The sequence below is a fragment of the Halictus rubicundus genome, unplaced genomic scaffold (assembly GCF_050948215.1).
Source record: "Halictus rubicundus isolate RS-2024b unplaced genomic scaffold, iyHalRubi1_principal scaffold0516, whole genome shotgun sequence".
In the NCBI taxonomy this organism is placed as follows: Eukaryota; Metazoa; Arthropoda; class Insecta; order Hymenoptera; family Halictidae; genus Halictus; species Halictus rubicundus.
This window is the reverse complement of record NW_027489057.1, coordinates 105,001-120,822: the sequence shown is the minus strand read 5'-3', so window position 1 is coordinate 120,822 and position 15,822 is coordinate 105,001.

Here is a 15,822-nt window from a genome sequence, read left to right as displayed (position 1 = left end):
GTGATATCACGTCGAAAATCGTCTAGGACCGATACGGAAAAAGTTTCCTCTTGGCGGTGGGACTTAGAAAAATTTTCGTCGAACGTCCGACGGAGTAGCACATCCGTCCATTATTTGCTAATAACTCGATAAATAATAATTGTAGCGAGTTTGGTGTTATGATATATATTGTTAGAAACCGTCTATATTACAGTGATATCACGTCGAAAATCGTCTAGGACCGATAGGGAAAAAGTTTCCTCTTGGCGGTGGGACTTAGAAAAATTTTCGTCGAACGTCCGACGGAGTAGCACATCCGTCCATTATTTGCTAATAACTCGATAAATAATAATTGTAGCGAGTTTGGTGTTATGATATATATTGTTAGAAACCGTCTATATTACAGTGATATCACGTCGAAAATCGTCTAGGACCGATAGGGAAAAAGTTTCCTCTTGGCGGTGGGACTTAGAAAAATTTCCAGAGTTTTGTCGACGGAGTAGCACATCCGTCCATTATTTGCTAATAACTCGATAAATAATAATTGTAGCGAGTTTGGTGTTATGATATATATTGTTAGAAACCGTCTATATTACAGTGATATCACGTCGAAAATCGTCTAGGACCGATACGGAAAAAGTTTCCTCTTAGCGGTGGGACTTAGAAAAATTTCCAGAGTTTTGTCGACGGAGTAGCACATCCGTCCATTATTTGCTAATAACTCGATAAATAATAATTGTAGCGAGTTTGGTGTTATGATATATATTGTTAGAAACCGTCTATATTACAGTGATATCACGTCGAAAATCGTCTAGGACCGATAGGGAAAAAGTTTCCTCTTGGCGGTGGGACTTAGAAAAATTTTCGTCGAACGTCCGACGGAGTAGCACATCCGTCCATTATTTGCTAATAACTCGATAAATAATAATTGTAGCGAGTTTGGTGTTATGATATATATTGTTAGAAACCGTCTATATTACAGTGATATCACGTCGAAAATCGTCTAGGACCGATACGGAAAAAGTTTCCTCTTAGCGGTGGGACTTAGAAAAATTTCCAGAGTTTTGTCGACGGAGTAGCACATCCGTCCATTATTTGCTAATAACTCGATAAATAATAATTGTAGCGAGTTTGGTGTTATGATATATATTGTTAGAAACCGTCTATATTACAGTGATATCACGTCGAAAATCGTCTAGGACCGATAGGGAAAAAGTTTCCTCTTGGCGGTGGGACTTAGAAAAATTTTCGTCGAACGTCCGACGAAGTAGCACATCCGTCCATTATTTGCTAATAACTCGATAAATAATAATTGTAGCGAGTTTGGTGTTATGATACATATTGTTAGAAACCGTCTATATTACAGTGATATCACGTCGAAAATCGTCTAGGACCGATAGGGAAAAAGTTTCCTCTTGGCGGTGGGACTTGGAAAAATTTTCGTCGAACGTCCGACGGAGTAGCACATCCGTCCATTATTTGCTAATAACTCGATAAATAATAATTGTAGCGAGTTTGGTGTTATGATATATATTGTTAGAAACCGTCTATATTACAGTGATATCACGTCGAAAATCGTCTAGGACCGATACGGAAAAAGTTTCCTCTTGGCGGTGGGACTTAGAAAAATTTCCAGAGTTTTGTCGACGGAGTAGCACATCCGTCCATTATTTGCTAATAACTCGATAAATAATAATTGTAGCGAGTTTGGTGTTATGATATATATTGTTAGAAACCGTCTATATTACGGTGATATCACGTCGAAAATCGTCTAGGACCGATACGGAAAAAGTTTCCTCTTAGCGGTGGGACTTAGAAAAATTTCCAGAGTTTTGTCGACGGAGTAGCACATCCGTCCATTATTTGCTAATAACTCGATAAATAATAATTGTAGCGAGTTTGGTGTTATGATATATATTGTTAGAAACCGTCTATATTACAGTGATATCACGTCGAAAATCGTCTAGGACCGATAGGGAAAAAGTTTCCTCTTGGCGGTGGGACTTAGAAAAATTTCCAGAGTTTTGTCGACGGAGTAGCACATCCGTCCATTATTTGCTAATAACTCGATAAATAATAATTGTAGCGAGTTTGGTGTTATGATATATATTGTTAGAAACCGTCTATATTACAGTGATATCACGTCGAAAATCGTCTAGGACCGATAGGGAAAAAGTTTCCTCTTGGCGGTGGGACTTAGAAAAATTTCCAGAGTTTTGTCGACGGAGTAGCACATCCGTCCATTATTTGCTAATAACTCGATAAATAATAATTGTAGCGAGTTTGGTGTTATGATATATATTGTTAGAAACCGTCTATATTACAGTGATATCACGTCGAAAATCGTCTAGGACCGATAGGGAAAAAGTTTCCTCTTGGCGGTGGGACTTAGAAAAATTTTCGTCGAACGTCCGACGGAGTAGCACATCCGTCCATTATTTGCTAATAACTCGATAAATAATAATTGTAGCGAGTTTGGTGTTATGATATATATTGTTAGAAACCGTCTATATTACAGTGATATCACGTCGAAAATCGTCTAGGACCGATACGGAAAAAGTTTCCTCTTGGCGGTGGGACTTAGAAAAATTTCCAGAGTTTTGTCGACGGAGTAGCACATCCGTCCATTATTTGCTAATAACTCGATAAATAATAATTGTAGCGAGTTTGGTGTTATGATATATATTGTTAGAAACCGTCTATATTACAGTGATATCACGTCGAAAATCGTCTAGGACCGATAGGGAAAAAGTTTCCTCTTGGCGGTGGGACTTAGAAAAATTTTCGTCGAACGTCCGACGGAGTAGCACATCCGTCCATTATTTGCTAATAACTCGATAAATAATAATTGTAGCGAGTTTGGTGTTATGATATATATTGTTAGAAACCGTCTATATTACAGTGATATCACGTCGAAAATCGTCTAGGACCGATACGGAAAAAGTTTCCTCTTGGCGGTGGGACTTAGAAAAATTTTCGTCGAACGTCCGACGGAGTAGCACATCCGTCCATTATTTGCTAATAACTCGATAAATAATAATTGTAGCGAGTTTGGTGTTATGATATATATTGTTAGAAACCGTCTATATTACAGTGATATCACGTCGAAAATCGTCTAGGACCGATACGGAAAAAGTTTCCTCTTGGCGGTGGGACTTAGAAAAATTTTCGTCGAACGTCCGACGGAGTAGCACATCCGTCCATTATTTGCTAATAACTCGATAAATAATAATTGTAGCGAGTTTGGTGTTATGATATATATTGTTAGAAACCGTCTATATTACAGTGATATCACGTCGAAAATCGTCTAGGACCGATACGGAAAAAGTTTCCTCTTGGCGGTGGGACTTAGAAAAATTTCCAGAGTTTTGTCGACGGAGTAGCACATCCGTCCATTATTTGCTAATAACTCGATAAATAATAATTGTAGCGAGTTTGGTGTTATGATATATATTGTTAGAAACCGTCTATATTACAGTGATATCACGTCGAAAATCGTCTAGGACCGATAGGGAAAAAGTTTCCTCTTGGCGGTGGGACTTAGAAAAATTTTCGTCGAACGTCCGACGGAGTAGCACATCCGTCCATTATTTGCTAATAACTCGATAAATAATAATTGTAGCGAGTTTGGTGTTATGATATATATTGTTAGAAACCGTCTATATTACAGTGATATCACGTCGAAAATCGTCTAGGACCGATACGGAAAAAGTTTCCTCTTGGCGGTGGGACTTAGAAAAATTTCCAGAGTTTTGTCGACGGAGTAGCACATCCGTCCATTATTTGCTAATAACTCGATAAATAATAATTGTAGCGAGTTTGGTGTTATGATATATATTGTTAGAAACCGTCTATATTACAGTGATATCACGTCGAAAATCGTCTAGGACCGATAGGGAAAAAGTTTCCTCTTGGCGGTGGGACTTAGAAAAATTTCCAGAGTTTTGTCGACGGAGTAGCACATCCGTCCATTATTTGCTAATAACTCGATAAATAATAATTGTAGCGAGTTTGGTGTTATGATATATATTGTTAGAAACCGTCTATATTACAGTGATATCACGTCGAAAATCGTCTAGGACCGATAGGGAAAAAGTTTCCTCTTGGCGGTGGGACTTAGAAAAATTTCCAGAGTTTTGTCGACGGAGTAGCACATCCGTCCATTATTTGCTAATAACTCGATAAATAATAATTGTAGCGAGTTTGGTGTTATGATATATATTGTTAGAAACCGTCTATATTACAGTGATATCACGTCGAAAATCGTCTAGGACCGATAGGGAAAAAGTTTCCTCTTGGCGGTGGGACTTAGAAAAATTTCCAGAGTTTTGTCGACGGAGTAGCACATCCGTCCATTATTTGCTAATAACTCGATAAATAATAATTGTAGCGAGTTTGGTGTTATGATATATATTGTTAGAAACCGTCTATATTACAGTGATATCACGTCGAAAATCGTCTAGGACCGATAGGGAAAAAGTTTCCTCTTGGCGGTGGGACTTAGAAAAATTTTCGTCGAACGTAGGACGGAGTAGCACATCCGTCCATTATTTGCTAATAACTCGATAAATAATAATTGTAGCGAGTTTGGTGTTATGGTATATATTGTTAGAAACCGTCTATATTACAGTGATATCACGTCGAAAATCGTCTAGGACCGATACGGAAAAAGTTTCCTCTTGGCGGTGGGACTTAGAAAAATTTCCAGAGTTTTGTCGACGGAGTAGCACATCCGTCCATTATTTGCTAATAACTCGATAAATAATAATTGTAGCGAGTTTGGTGTTATGATATATATTGTTAGAAACCGTCTATATTACAGTGATATCACGTCGAAAATCGTCTAGGACCGATAGGGAAAAAGTTTCCTCTTGGCGGTGGGACTTAGAAAAATTTCCAGAGTTTTGTCGACGGAGTAGCACATCCGTCCATTATTTGCTAATAACTCGATAAATAATAATTGTAGCGAGTTTGGTGTTATGATATATATTGTTAGAAACCGTCTATATTACAGTGATATCACGTCGAAAATCGTCTAGGACCGATAGGGAAAAAGTTTCCTCTTGGCGGTGGGACTTAGAAAAATTTTCGTCGAACGTCCGACGGAGTAGCACATCCGTCCATTATTTGCTAATAACTCGATAAATAATAATTGTAGCGAGTTTGGTGTTATGATATATATTGTTAGAAACCGTCTATATTACAGTGATATCACGTCGAAAATCGTCTAGGACCGATACGGAAAAAGTTTCCTCTTGGCGGTGGGACTTAGAAAAATTTTCGTCGAACGTCCGACGGAGTAGCACATCCGTCCATTATTTGCTAATAACTCGATAAATAATAATTGTAGCGAGTTTGGTGTTATGATATATATTGTTAGAAACCGTCTATATTACAGTGATATCACGTCGAAAATCGTCTAGGACCGATACGGAAAAAGTTTCCTCTTAGCGGTGGGACTTAGAAAAATTTCCAGAGTTTTGTCGACGGAGTAGCACATCCGTCCATTATTTGCTAATAACTCGATAAATAATAATTGTAGCGAGTTTGGTGTTATGATATATATTGTTAGAAACCGTCTATATTACAGTGATATCACGTCGAAAATCGTCTAGGACCGATAGGGAAAAAGTTTCCTCTTGGCGGTGGGACTTAGAAAAATTTCCAGAGTTTTGTCGACGGAGTAGCACATCCGTCCATTATTTGCTAATAACTCGATAAATAATAATTGTAGCGAGTTTGGTGTTATGATATATATTGTTAGAAACCGTCTATATTACAGTGATATCACGTCGAAAATCGTCTAGGACCGATAGGGAAAAAGTTTCCTCTTGGCGGTGGGACTTAGAAAAATTTTCGTCGAACGTCCGACGGAGTAGCACATCCGTCCATTATTTGCTAATAACTCGATAAATAATAATTGTAGCGAGTTTGGTGTTATGATATATATTGTTAGAAACCGTCTATATTACAGTGATATCACGTCGAAAATCGTCTAGGACCGATACGGAAAAAGTTTCCTCTTAGCGGTGGGACTTAGAAAAATTTCCAGAGTTTTGTCGACGGAGTAGCACATCCGTCCATTATTTGCTAATAACTCGATAAATAATAATTGTAGCGAGTTTGGTGTTATGATATATATTGTTAGAAACCGTCTATATTACAGTGATATCACGTCGAAAATCGTCTAGGACCGATAGGGAAAAAGTTTCCTCTTGGCGGTGGGACTTAGAAAAATTTCCAGTTTTGTCGACGGAGTAGCACATCCGTCCATTATTTGCTAATAACTCGATAAATAATAATTGTAGCGAGTTTGGTGTTATGATATATATTGTTAGAAACCGTCTATATTACAGTGATATCACGTCGAAAATCGTCTAGGACCGATAGGGAAAAAGTTTCCTCTTGGCGGTGGGACTTAGAAAAATTTTCGTCGAACGTCCGACGGAGTAGCACATCCGTCCATTATTTGCTAATAACTCGATAAATAATAATTGTAGCGAGTTTGGTGTTATGATATATATTGTTAGAAACCGTCTATATTACAGTGATATCACGTCGAAAATCGTCTAGGACCGATACGGAAAAAGTTTCCTCTTAGCGGTGGGACTTAGAAAAATTTCCAGAGTTTTGTCGACGGAGTAGCACATCCGTCCATTATTTGCTAATAACTCGATAAATAATAATTGTAGCGAGTTTGGTGTTATGATATATATTGTTAGAAACCGTCTATATTACAGTGATATCACGTCGAAAATCGTCTAGGACCGATAGGGAAAAAGTTTCCTCTTGGCGGTGGGACTTAGAAAAATTTTCGTCGAACGTCCGACGAAGTAGCACATCCGTCCATTATTTGCTAATAACTCGATAAATAATAATTGTAGCGAGTTTGGTGTTATGATACATATTGTTAGAAACCGTCTATATTACAGTGATATCACGTCGAAAATCGTCTAGGACCGATAGGGAAAAAGTTTCCTCTTGGCGGTGGGACTTGGAAAAATTTTCGTCGAACGTCCGACGGAGTAGCACATCCGTCCATTATTTGCTAATAACTCGATAAATAATAATTGTAGCGAGTTTGGTGTTATGATATATATTGTTAGAAACCGTCTATATTACAGTGATATCACGTCGAAAATCGTCTAGGACCGATAGGGAAAAAGTTTCCTCTTAGCGGTGGGACTTAGAAAAATTTTCGTCGAACGTCCGACGGAGTAGCACATCCGTCCATTATTTGCTAATAACTCGATAAATAATAATTGTAGCGAGTTTGGTGTTATGATATATATTGTTAGAAACCGTCTATATTACAGTGATATCACGTCGAAAATCGTCTAGGACCGATAGGGAAAAAGTTTCCTCTTGGCGGTGGGACTTAGAAAAATTTCCAGAGTTTTGTCGACGGAGTAGCACATCCGTCCATTATTTGCTAATAACTCGATAAATAATAATTGTAGCGAGTTTGGTGTTATGATACATATTGTTAGAAACCGTCTATATTACAGTGATATCACGTCGAAAATCGTCTAGGACCGATACGGAAAAAGTTTCCTCTTAGCGGTGGGACTTAGAAAAATTTTCGTCGAACGTCCGACGGAGTAGCACATCCGTCCATTATTTGCTAATAACTCGATAAATAATAATTGTAGCGAGTTTGGTGTTATGATATATATTGTTAGAAACCGTCTATATTACAGTGATATCACGTCGAAAATCGTCTAGGACCGATACGGAAAAAGTTTCCTCTTAGCGGTGGGACTTAGAAAAATTTCCAGAGTTTTGTCGACGGAGTAGCACATCCGTCCATTATTTGCTAATAACTCGATAAATAATAATTGTAGCGAGTTTGGTGTTATGATACATATTGTTAGAAACCGTCTATATTACAGTGATATCACGTCGAAAATCGTCTAGGACCGATACGGAAAAAGTTTCCTCTTAGCGGTGGGACTTAGAAAAATTTTCGTCGAACGTCCGACGGAGTAGCACATCCGTCCATTATTTGCTAATAACTCGATAAATAATAATTGTAGCGAGTTTGGTGTTATGATATATATTGTTAGAAACCGTCTATATTACAGTGATATCACGTCGAAAATCGTCTAGGACCGATAGGGAAAAAGTTTCCTCTTGGCGGTGGGACTTAGAAAAATTTTCGTCGAACGTCCGACGGAGTAGCACATCCGTCCATTATTTGCTAATAACTCGATAAATAATAATTGTAGCGAGTTTGGTGTTATGATATATATTGTTAGAAACCGTCTATATTACAGTGATATCACGTCGAAAATCGTCTAGGACCGATACGGAAAAAGTTTCCTCTTGGCGGTGGGACTTAGAAAAATTTTCGTCGAACGTCCGACGGAGTAGCACATCCGTCCATTATTTGCTAATAACTCGATAAATAATAATTGTAGCGAGTTTGGTGTTATGATATATATTGTTAGAAACCGTCTATATTACAGTGATATCACGTCGAAAATCGTCTAGGACCGATAGGGAAAAAGTTTCCTCTTGGCGGTGGGACTTAGAAAAATTTTCGTCGAACGTCCGACGGAGTAGCACATCCGTCCATTATTTGCTAATAACTCGATAAATAATAATTGTAGCGAGTTTGGTGTTATGATATATATTGTTAGAAACCGTCTATATTACAGTGATATCACGTCGAAAATCGTCTAGGACCGATAGGGAAAAAGTTTCCTCTTGGCGGTGGGACTTAGAAAAATTTCCAGAGTTTTGTCGACGGAGTAGCACATCCGTCCATTATTTGCTAATAACTCGATAAATAATAATTGTAGCGAGTTTGGTGTTATGATATATATTGTTAGAAACCGTCTATATTACAGTGATATCACGTCGAAAATCGTCTAGGACCGATACGGAAAAAGTTTCCTCTTAGCGGTGGGACTTAGAAAAATTTCCAGAGTTTTGTCGACGGAGTAGCACATCCGTCCATTATTTGCTAATAACTCGATAAATAATAATTGTAGCGAGTTTGGTGTTATGATATATATTGTTAGAAACCGTCTATATTACAGTGATATCACGTCGAAAATCGTCTAGGACCGATAGGGAAAAAGTTTCCTCTTAGCGGTGGGACTTAGAAAAATTTTCGTCGAACGTCCGACGGAGTAGCACATCCGTCCATTATTTGCTAATAACTCGATAAATAATAATTGTAGCGAGTTTGGTGTTATGATATATATTGTTAGAAACCGTCTATATTACAGTGATATCACGTCGAAAATCGTCTAGGACCGATAGGGAAAAAGTTTCCTCTTGGCGGTGGGACTTAGAAAAATTTCCAGAGTTTTGTCGACGGAGTAGCACATCCGTCCATTATTTGCTAATAACTCGATAAATAATAATTGTAGCGAGTTTGGTGTTATGATACATATTGTTAGAAACCGTCTATATTACAGTGATATCACGTCGAAAATCGTCTAGGACCGATACGGAAAAAGTTTCCTCTTAGCGGTGGGACTTAGAAAAATTTTCGTCGAACGTCCGACGGAGTAGCACATCCGTCCATTATTTGCTAATAACTCGATAAATAATAATTGTAGCGAGTTTGGTGTTATGATATATATTGTTAGAAACCGTCTATATTACAGTGATATCACGTCGAAAATCGTCTAGGACCGATACGGAAAAAGTTTCCTCTTAGCGGTGGGACTTAGAAAAATTTCCAGAGTTTTGTCGACGGAGTAGCACATCCGTCCATTATTTGCTAATAACTCGATAAATAATAATTGTAGCGAGTTTGGTGTTATGATACATATTGTTAGAAACCGTCTATATTACAGTGATATCACGTCGAAAATCGTCTAGGACCGATACGGAAAAAGTTTCCTCTTAGCGGTGGGACTTAGAAAAATTTTCGTCGAACGTCCGACGGAGTAGCACATCCGTCCATTATTTGCTAATAACTCGATAAATAATAATTGTAGCGAGTTTGGTGTTATGATATATATTGTTAGAAACCGTCTATATTACAGTGATATCACGTCGAAAATCGTCTAGGACCGATACGGAAAAAGTTTCCTCTTGGCGGTGGGACTTAGAAAAATTTTCGTCGAACGTCCGACGGAGTAGCACATCCGTCCATTATTTGCTAATAACTCGATAAATAATAATTGTAGCGAGTTTGGTGTTATGATATATATTGTTAGAAACCGTCTATATTACAGTGATATCACGTCGAAAATCGTCTAGGACCGATAGGGAAAAAGTTTCCTCTTGGCGGTGGGACTTAGAAAAATTTCGTCGAACGTCCGACGGAGTAGCACATCCGTCCATTATTTGCTAATAACTCGATAAATAATAATTGTAGCGAGTTTGGTGTTATGATATATATTGTTAGAAACCGTCTATATTACAGTGATATCACGTCGAAAATCGTCTAGGACCGATAGGGAAAAAGTTTCCTCTTGGCGGTGGGACTTAGAAAAATTTCCAGAGTTTTGTCGACGGAGTAGCACATCCGTCCATTATTTGCTAATAACTCGATAAATAATAATTGTAGCGAGTTTGGTGTTATGATATATATTGTTAGAAACCGTCTATATTACAGTGATATCACGTCGAAAATCGTCTAGGACCGATACGGAAAAAGTTTCCTCTTAGCGGTGGGACTTAGAAAAATTTCCAGAGTTTTGTCGACGGAGTAGCACATCCGTCCATTATTTGCTAATAACTCGATAAATAATAATTGTAGCGAGTTTGGTGTTATGATATATATTGTTAGAAACCGTCTATATTACAGTGATATCACGTCGAAAATCGTCTAGGACCGATAGGGAAAAAGTTTCCTCTTGGCGGTGGGACTTAGAAAAATTTCCAGAGTTTTGTCGACGGAGTAGCACATCCGTCCATTATTTGCTAATAACTCGATAAATAATAATTGTAGCGAGTTTGGTGTTATGATATATATTGTTAGAAACCGTCTATATTACAGTGATATCACGTCGAAAATCGTCTAGGACCGATAGGGAAAAAGTTTCCTCTTGGCGGTGGGACTTAGAAAAATTTTCGTCGAACGTCCGACGGAGTAGCACATCCGTCCATTATTTGCTAATAACTCGATAAATAATAATTGTAGCGAGTTTGGTGTTATGATATATATTGTTAGAAACCGTCTATATTACAGTGATATCACGTCGAAAATCGTCTAGGACCGATACGGAAAAAGTTTCCTCTTGGCGGTGGGACTTAGAAAAATTTTCGTCGAACGTCCGACGGAGTAGCACATTCGTCCATTATTTGCTAATAACTCGATAAATAATAATTGTAGCGAGTTTGGTGTTATGATATATATTGTTAGAAACCGTCTATATTACAGTGATATCACGTCGAAAATCGTCTAGGACCGATACGGAAAAAGTTTCCTCTTAGCGGTGGGACTTAGAAAAATTTCCAGAGTTTTGTCGACGGAGTAGCACATCCGTCCATTATTTGCTAATAACTCGATAAATAATAATTGTAGCGAGTTTGGTGTTATGATATATATTGTTAGAAACCGTCTATATTACAGTGATATCACGTCGAAAATCGTCTAGGACCGATAGGGAAAAAAGTTTCCTCTTGGCGGTGGGACTTAGAAAAATTTCCAGAGTTTTGTCGACGGAGTAGCACATCCGTCCATTATTTGCTAATAACTCGATAAATAATAATTGTAGCGAGTTTGGTGTTATGATATATATTGTTAGAAACCGTCTATATTACAGTGATATCACGTCGAAAATCGTCTAGGACCGATAGGGAAAAAGTTTCCTCTTGGCGGTGGGACTTAGAAAAATTTTCGTCGAACGTCCGACGGAGTAGCACATCCGTCCATTATTTGCTAATAACTCGATAAATAATAATTGTAGCGAGTTGGTGTTATGATATATATTGTTAGAAACCGTCTATATTACAGTGATATCACGTCGAAAATCGTCTAGGACGATACGGAAAAAGTTTCCTCTTAGCGGTGGGGACTTAGAAAAATTTCCCAGAGTTTTGTCGACGGAGTAGCACATCCGTCCATTATTTGCTAATAACTCGATAAATAATAATTGTAGCGAGTTTGGTGTTATGATATATATTGTTAGAAACCGTCTATATTACAGTGATATCACGTCGAAAATCGTCTAGGACCGATAGGGAAAAAGTTTCCTCTTGGCGGTGGGACTTAGAAAAATTTCCAGAGTTTTGTCGACGGAGTAGCACATCCGTCCATTATTTGCTAATAACTCGATAAATAATAATTGTAGCGAGTTTGGTGTTATGATATATATTGTTAGAAACCGTCTATATTACAGTGATATCACGTCGAAAATCGTCTAGGACCGATAGGGAAAAAGTTTCCTCTTGGCGGTGGGACTTAGAAAAATTTCCAGAGTTTTGTCGACGGAGTAGCACATCCGTCCATTATTTGCTAATAACTCGATAAATAATAATTGTAGCGAGTTTGGTGTTATGATATATATTGTTAGAAACCGTCTATATTACAGTGATATCACGTCGAAAATCGTCTAGGACCGATAGGGAAAAAGTTTCCTCTTGGCGGTGGGACTTAGAAAAATTTTCGTCGAACGTCCGACGGAGTAGCACATCCGTCCATTATTTGCTAATAACTCGATAAATAATAATTGTAGCGAGTTTGGTGTTATGATATATATTGTTAGAAACCGTCTATATTACAGTGATATCACGTCGAAAATCGTCTAGGACCGATACGGAAAAAGTTTCCTCTTAGCGGTGGGACTTAGAAAAATTTCCAGAGTTTTGTCGACGGAGTAGCACATCCGTCCATTATTTGCTAATAACTCGATAAATAATAATTGTAGCGAGTTTGGTGTTATGATATATATTGTTAGAAACCGTCTATATTACAGTGATATCACGTCGAAAATCGTCTAGGACCGATAGGGAAAAAGTTTCCTCTTGGCGGTGGGACTTAGAAAAATTTTCGTCGAACGTCCGACGAAGTAGCACATCCGTCCATTATTTGCTAATAACTCGATAAATAATAATTGTAGCGAGTTTGGTGTTATGATACATATTGTTAGAAACCGTCTATATTACAGTGATATCACGTCGAAAATCGTCTAGGACCGATAGGGAAAAAGTTTCCTCTTGGCGGTGGGACTTGGAAAAATTTTCGTCGAACGTCCGACGGAGTAGCACATCCGTCCATTATTTGCTAATAACTCGATAAATAATAATTGTAGCGAGTTTGGTGTTATGATATATATTGTTAGAAACCGTCTATATTACAGTGATATCACGTCGAAAATCGTCTAGGACCGATAGGGAAAAAGTTTCCTCTTAGCGGTGGGACTTAGAAAAATTTTCGTCGAACGTCCGACGGAGTAGCACATCCGTCCATTATTTGCTAATAACTCGATAAATAATAATTGTAGCGAGTTTGGTGTTATGATATATATTGTTAGAAACCGTCTATATTACAGTGATATCACGTCGAAAATCGTCTAGGACCGATAGGGAAAAAGTTTCCTCTTGGCGGTGGGACTTAGAAAAATTTCCAGAGTTTTGTCGACGGAGTAGCACATCCGTCCATTATTTGCTAATAACTCGATAAATAATAATTGTAGCGAGTTTGGTGTTATGATACATATTGTTAGAAACCGTCTATATTACAGTGATATCACGTCGAAAATCGTCTAGGACCGATACGGAAAAAGTTTCCTCTTAGCGGTGGGACTTAGAAAAATTTTCGTCGAACGTCCGACGGAGTAGCACATCCGTCCATTATTTGCTAATAACTCGATAAATAATAATTGTAGCGAGTTTGGTGTTATGATATATATTGTTAGAAACCGTCTATATTACAGTGATATCACGTCGAAAATCGTCTAGGACCGATACGGAAAAAGTTTCCTCTTAGCGGTGGGACTTAGAAAAATTTCCAGAGTTTTGTCGACGGAGTAGCACATCCGTCCATTATTTGCTAATAACTCGATAAATAATAATTGTAGCGAGTTTGGTGTTATGATACATATTGTTAGAAACCGTCTATATTACAGTGATATCACGTCGAAAATCGTCTAGGACCGATACGGAAAAAGTTTCCTCTTAGCGGTGGGACTTAGAAAAATTTTCGTCGAACGTCCGACGGAGTAGCACATCCGTCCATTATTTGCTAATAACTCGATAAATAATAATTGTAGCGAGTTTGGTGTTATGATATATATTGTTAGAAACCGTCTATATTACAGTGATATCACGTCGAAAATCGTCTAGGACCGATACGGAAAAAGTTTCCTCTTAGCGGTGGGACTTAGAAAAATTTCCAGAGTTTTGTCGACGGAGTAGCACATCCGTCCATTATTTGCTAATAACTCGATAAATAATAATTGTAGCGAGTTTGGTGTTATGATATATATTGTTAGAAACCGTCTATATTACAGTGATATCACGTCGAAAATCGTCTAGGACCGATAGGGAAAAAGTTTCCTCTTGGCGGTGGGACTTAGAAAAATTTTCGTCGAACGTCCGACGGAGTAGCACATCCGTCCATTATTTGCTAATAACTCGATAAATAATAATTGTAGCGAGTTTGGTGTTATGATATATATTGTTAGAAACCGTCTATATTACAGTGATATCACGTCGAAAATCGTCTAGGACCGATACGGAAAAAGTTTCCTCTTGGCGGTGGGACTTAGAAAAATTTTCGTCGAACGTCCGACGGAGTAGCACATCCGTCCATTATTTGCTAATAACTCGATAAATAATAATTGTAGCGAGTTTGGTGTTATGATATATATTGTTAGAAACCGTCTATATTACAGTGATATCACGTCGAAAATCGTCTAGGACCGATACGGAAAAAGTTTCCTCTTGGCGGTGGGACTTAGAAAAATTTCCAGAGTTTTGTCGACGGAGTAGCACATCCGTCCATTATTTGCTAATAACTCGATAAATAATAATTGTAGCGAGTTTGGTGTTATGATATATATTGTTAGAAACCGTCTATATTACAGTGATATCACGTCGAAAATCGTCTAGGACCGATAGGGAAAAAGTTTCCTCTTGGCGGTGGGACTTAGAAAAATTTTCGTCGAACGTCCGACGGAGTAGCACATCCGTCCATTATTTGCTAATAACTCGATAAATAATAATTGTAGCGAGTTTGGTGTTATGATATATATTGTTAGAAACCGTCTATATTACAGTGATATCACGTCGAAAATCGTCTAGGACCGATACGGAAAAAGTTTCCTCTTAGCGGTGGGACTTAGAAAAATTTCCAGAGTTTTGTCGACGGAGTAGCACATCCGTCCATTATTTGCTAATAACTCGATGAATAATAATTGTAGCGAGTTTGGTGTTATGATATATATTGTTAGAAACCGTCTATATTACAGTGATATCACGTCGAAAATCGTCTAGGACCGATAGGGAAAAAGTTTCCTCTTGGCGGTGGGACTTAGAAAAATTTTCGTCGAACGTCCGACGGAGTAGCACATCCGTCCATTATTTGCTAATAACTCGATGAATAATAATTGTAGCGAGTTTGGTGTTATGATATATATTGTTAGAAACCGTCTATATTACAGTGATATCACGTCGAAAATCGTCTAGGACCGATAGGGAAAAAGTTTCCTCTTGGCGGTGGGACTTAGAAAAATTTTCGTCGAACGTCCGACGGAGTAGCACATCCGTCCATTATTTGCTAATAACTCGATAAATAATAATTGTAGCGAGTTTGGTGTTATGATATATATTGTTAGAAACCGTCTATATTACAGTGATATCACGTCGAAAATCGTCTAGGACCGATACGGAAAAAGTTTCCTCTTAGCGGTGGGACTTAGAAAAATTTCCAGA